General features: G+C 42.7%; 1 long non-coding RNA gene across 1 annotated transcript; it reads left to right on the top strand.

Moving 5' to 3' along the window:
- Positions 1-243: 243 nt before the first annotated feature.
- LOC140701966 (uncharacterized) lies at positions 244-3,823 on the top strand. The gene is made up of 2 exons (XR_012080995.2): positions 244-1,047; positions 1,530-3,823. It is a non-coding gene; the product is annotated as an uncharacterized LOC140701966 (long non-coding RNA).
- The last annotated feature ends 2,177 nt before the right edge of the window (positions 3,824-6,000 follow it).

The raw sequence follows: 6,000 nt of genomic DNA, 5'->3' as shown, positions 1-6,000 counted from the left end.
TGCTTCCCCCACCCCACCCCACCCATTCGCGGTGGTGACGGGATACCATCCTGCACAACACCTGAGAGCGTAGAGTTTTGGTGAAACTGAAATGTAGATTGTATCTCTCTCTCTCTCTCTCTCTCTCTCTCTCTCTCTCTCTCTCTCTCACACACACACACACACACACACACACACACACACACACACACACACACACACACACACACACACACACACACATGGTGAAACTGAAATGTAGATTGTATCTCTCTCTCTCTCTCTCTCTCTCTCTCTCTCTCTCTCTCTCACACACACACACACACACACACACACACACACACACACACACACACACACACACACACACACACACAGAGAGAGAGAGAGAGAGAGAGAGAGAGAGAGAGAGAGAGAGAGAGAGAGAGAGTTCAGGGTTTCTGCCCGCTCTCTCAGGCGCTTTCCTCATTTCGTCTAGTGGTAGGGCTGGTTCCGCAGGTGTCCCAGGTGGTTTTACCTGTGGAAAGTATGCTGGTCTGTGGTAAGAAAGGATCTTTCAGGTGTTTGGGGGCATGTAGTTAGAAACAGGTATGCCCCTTGAGAAATAAGGAAAAAATGAGATACGTTTTCTCTGTCTATTAATTAAGAACTTAAGTGACAGGTATTGTTATGTGACAATTTATACAGGCAGTTAAGGCGGACTTGGTTTCCATACCCGAACCAGATTTCCCAAACTATATTGAAGCAATGTCTTCTTCTTCTTTTTTATTTTTAATGCAAACCTCTACTTCATGTTTGTCAGTACCAACATTCAGAAAGCCCTATGGACTGGCTACTTTTAAAATTTGGCTTTGGCTTTCCAGGATGTGTGTGTGTGCCCTGACAAGACATCTGTACAGCTGGGAAATCAGTTCTTTTCTTTTTATTATTATTGGGGTTTCTTCTATTGCCTCCTATTTATGGCAAGTCAGCCCATCTCATATTTTGTCTTCCTCTTTTCCAGCTGTCTTCAACTTTTCCCAGAATTATCTTTTCCAGAGGATCTTGCCTTCTCATGATATGCCCAATGTAAGAAAGTCTCATTTTCATTGTTTTTCTTTTTTTCCAGAACAACCCATAGTTTCTTATGATGCACACAGTCAAAGGCTGTCTGATAGTATTTGACCAGATCTTGAATGATAGTCCCTAATTGCCTGTGTTACATATTGCCTCAGTACAGTACTAGAAACAGTACACTCTGTTTCTTTCGGGTTTATCACTTCCAGAGAAGTACACTTTGTAGCTGTTTGACTGAAAATGCCCTATTCCAATCCACTTTCGTTCACTGACACCAAGCACTGCAATGTTAATACATTCCATTTCTTGTTTTACAGTTTCCAGTTTTCGTTGATTTATACTTCTTGTGTTCCATGTTCCAATTGTATGTATTGTGCAGCATTGGACTTCCTTTTCACCCCTGTGATTGTCAGCTATTGGACGTCTTTCTGGATTTAATTTAGTCGCATTATTAGTGATGGTGCTATTCATACCTGTCATTTATTCTTCTCCAGCAGCTTTCTGATCTGGGACTCTCATCTTCCACTACTGTCTCTTGTATCGTTTTGGACTGCCTCACCATAGGATTTTCAAGGAATGAAAACTTCAGTAGTGCCTTACTGTTGCCTTCTACTTTCAAGAGTACAGCAATGGTTTATCACTGCCACCTTCTATGCAGTACTAACAAAAGCTGGCTTGATTGCTACTGCTGTTGCCTCCTCCGCAAGTGTCACCTTCTGCTTCTGCTTCTGCTGCCGCCCACTATCTGCCACACTGTGTCATCACCACTGGAGCTATCCACTCTCTTTGGATGATGTGGTGGTTACCCATGAAGAATGCAGGTGCATCTTAGTCTGGTGTCTCAGCTGTGACTATTCTGCCCTGGGTGACCTCGTTAGGAGTCCAGGCTCATAATGGAGTCTGACCTCCGGATGGCATTGCGCTCAGCTTCACTGACAAACCCTTCAGCATGAAAAATAAAATATGGGATGGTTTGTCTGATTGTCATTTGGCTGAGCACAACAGGTCTAGAAGAGGTGAATCAGAATCTGCTGAGTTCTTGCTAAGACATAAATATCATAGACCAGGAGCCCCATGTTACAGTGATCTGACGGTAGTTCTTTCAGACCGGCTCAATACCGCATTCGGTGTCTATATGCAGGAAAAGTGGGTCTATCACAACAGAAGTGTTGGTTTAAACTTAACTTTATTTTACCTTCCATGACTGTCTTTAAAGCAATGGTTCTTAACCTGTTGCCCCATAGATCAGTGGTTCCCAACCTTGGGCAACCCAGATGTTCTTGGACTGCAACTCCCAGAAACAACTGGTGCTGAAGGCTTCTGGAGATTGCAGTCCAAGAACACCTGGGTTGCCCAAGGTTGGGAACCCTTGCTTTCGATGTTTTGGACTTCAGCCTTGGCCAGTGTAGAAAAGAGCCAGGGATCTGTGAAGCAAATTTGGCCCTCTCTGAATGTATAGCTGTGGCCTAAGATAGCGGCAGGTGCAGGGCATGCTCTGTGTTGACACAGAGTATTAGAGGAGTAGCAGGACGTCTCTAAGTCTGAAGCATAAAAGTGCCCCGGCCATTTGAGTTTGGAGATGTACTGAGATTTTTTTTTTTTTGATTAGCTGTCCCTCATTTTTGTCAGCAGTGGAGTTGTTATGAATGCAGGAAGGGTGGATGACTGTTCAACACATTTTAAATAGATGGTGTGGATGTATCCTTTGTTCACTTTTAAAGCTCGCTAAGTGAAATTAATTTTGCTGTTCTTTCTTTACTTTGAATAGCTCCACATCCAAGTAGTAAGCAGGGCTAAATGCCTGTAATGATTCCCGGGGGGTGCATTATTTCACTTGGAGACACATTGTTCTAACAGCCGAAGAAAACAGAGGCAGTTTTAAGCATAATATAGATAGGAGACTCTCATTACTCATTTAAAAAAAAAAGAATTTGGAAAGACTCTGAGGTAGGCGTTGAGTTCTTTAGTAATCCTCAGGAGTGTTTCACATTACCACAGCTCTGAATATTGCAAACTAAAGTATAACAGTCTGTGATGATGGTATATATTTATCCATAGCATATTACATTATTTAACGAGAGTATTTCTAAAAACGACTAAAAGTTCTGAGAGCTGGCTGTGTCATAAAGCCGTGTACGTATATCACGGAGTAGGTGGGGAGGGGGCTTGGCGAGTTACATTTGAAAAATATATTGGGAAAATATATATAAAAGACACTTATATTCCAAGGCCCCGTAAAAACCACCGTTATCGTCACATTTTAAAAGAGTTACATTGTTTTCTTGTTCACAAGTGAGCAAAACAGTTAACATTGAAAGGGACATTGGTCCTAAGTAGTAAGGCCATACGCCTCTTGTAACTATAAAAGTAACTGAAACTAGTTACACTGCAAAAGCAATGGCATTCTCATAATATAACCTAGTTTTGTCTTAGTTACTGCAAAAGAGAGAGAGAGAATTAATTATAATGACTTCCAAACTCTAATTTAAGAAGTTGGATACAGAACCCTGTATATTCAGTTCCAAAAAGGAAAATTAAGGATACTGAGCATGCATGTCTCTCCCAACATTGTAACACATATGGAAATTAATAATAATTGTGTGCTATAAAGCTCCACACCCAGAAACCTAACTCACAGAGCTATCCAACCAGCTATATGCAAATTACTAGACACTAATAGATAATTTTGGAGAAGATTGGAGATAAAAGACTGCTTTTAATTGTATTTGCCAATTGAAATCAGCTTTTTAATTTTGTGTTGATGTACTTGCAATTAAACTCCTATTGAGACATGTGGAAATGACATATTCCCCCGCCCCAATACAGAGTGCTTGTTCTAGTTCCTATGTGTGAAGATTATATAGGGGCCTGACACAAAATCTGCTTTTTCAATGATGCATGTAAAGGTTTTCACATGGGCAGAACAGAAATGGTCCCATGAAAGTGATAGGTATCCTTTCACCATATACACTCCCCCCCTGGAACTGCATGGGTCTGAACGGCATGGTTTTGGTTATTCATGTTTTTTTTAACCCACTAACCAACCAAATCAGGGATGTGGTGGCGCTGTGGGATAAACCGCAGAAGCCTATGCTGCAGGGTCAGAAGACCAAGCAGTCGTAAGATCGAATCCACGTGACAGAGTGAGCGCCCGTCGCTTGTCCCAGCTCCTCGCCAACCTAGCGGTTCGAAAGCATGCAAATGCGAGTAGATAAATAGGGACCACCTCGGTGGGAAGGTAACAGCATTCCGTGTCTAAGTCGCACTGGCCATGTGACCATGGAAGATTGTCTTCAGACAAAACGCTGGCTCTATGGCTTGGAAATGGGGATGAGCACTGCCCTCTAGAGTCGAACACGACTGGACAAAAATTGTCAAGGGGAACCTTTACCTTTAAGCAACCAAATCTTCAAATAAATAAATGCTGTGCCCCTGGCAAGCCAGAACCCCTTGAGTTCAACACTGAAGGTTTCAAAGGGGTCTACTTCCGCCTACACACGTTTCTTATGCAGCCCGTAGATCAGGGGGTCACGAGGACCTTTAAGGCTCATTACACATAGTGCTGTGTGGAAAGGATTGTGAACTCTATGGGAGACAATTCTCTCTCTCTCTCTCTCTGTGTGTGTGTGTGTGTGTGTGTGTGTGTGTGTGTGTGTGTGTGTGAGAGAGAGAGAGAGAGAGAGAGAGAGAGAGAGAGAGAGAGAGAGAACACTATGCTTTCGAGTTTTTTGGGGTGTAAAAGTTATACATGGATTTTGAATTACAGGGGAGTTTGGGGCCCCAACATTGTTGAAGGGTGATGAACCTGCCCTTTGCTTCTTCAGATGTTGTGCTATTGGAGGTATCTACTAGTAGTAGTTCAAGCTTCAAGACCTTTCTCTTTATTGGGAAAATATAGAGAGTGCTAGACTAATGGTAGAGAACCTTCCTCCGGCACCTTCATTTTCTAAGCAGTTCTATATCTGGAGCACCCCAAGTCCCCCTCTCCTTTTAGTGGGGGCACCACTAGTTCCCTTAGAGCAAGCTGGATCATTGGTTTACCTAGCTCAGTACAGGCCCTCCAGATGTTGTAGATCACAACATCCCAATTGAGACATCTGGAAGGCCAGTTCTTAGCTTATTTGAACTAATCGTTCGATTTTGTACAAGAGAACCTGCTGGATTGTACTTCCCACATCACATCCCTTCTCATTGCTTATGAAGGCTAGGACAGTTGGGTTAAATCGATCTGTATCTGGACACTTAACATGTTCCTTTTGTGCTTTAATAGGAACTTTATCCTTTTAACTAATAACGTTAGAAGAATGCTAATGGCAATTTTGCCTTTACACAAGAACGACAGCACATTCTCGGTTTTGCCTTGGCCTACTCTGGCTGAAATGAACCATGCAGAGTTTTTAAGCAAATCTGAAAGCGCCATCCTTCTCTATAGGCATAGAACCACAGAAAGAAGACGGAGCAGCCTGCAAGATTCAGAGGTGTTGAATGGTTACCAGGTTGCATAGGAGTTTGCACCAGCTATTTTTAATTCTTTCCCCTTCATTTATTGAAAAACCTCTGTTGTGCATGAGGGAAGCATTTGCCCTTCCTTTTTTCCAGCTTGATTGGCGTGAGGTTTAATTTAAGCTAATCAGCCTGAGCACGCAAAAGGGAAAATGCAGTTCTTGTCTGATTGCAGTTTAGAATGCGGTTTGATGAAGTACAGCAATAAAGAGTGGGTATTTTTATGGTGCCTCACGGTAAGACTCTCCTACCTAGGGAATAATTCACCATTTCTTCCTCTAAAGAGGGGGTGGCAAGGACCGACAATTGTGTGGGGTGGGAGAGGGGGAGAAAGCCCAGTTCCTGAGCTTTTGAGTGACCAGTAAAGATGGACATTTTGTTCCAGTCAAACTGGGCAATTGTTATTAGGTCTCCTGCAAAATTAGTTGGCCTTTCTAGAGTAGCATTGCATTTAATCTTTGG

This window comes from Pogona vitticeps, chromosome 1 (assembly GCF_051106095.1).
Source record: "Pogona vitticeps strain Pit_001003342236 chromosome 1, PviZW2.1, whole genome shotgun sequence".
Classification (NCBI taxonomy): Eukaryota; Metazoa; Chordata; class Lepidosauria; order Squamata; family Agamidae; genus Pogona; species Pogona vitticeps.
This window is presented reverse-complemented; position numbering and strand designations above follow the sequence as displayed.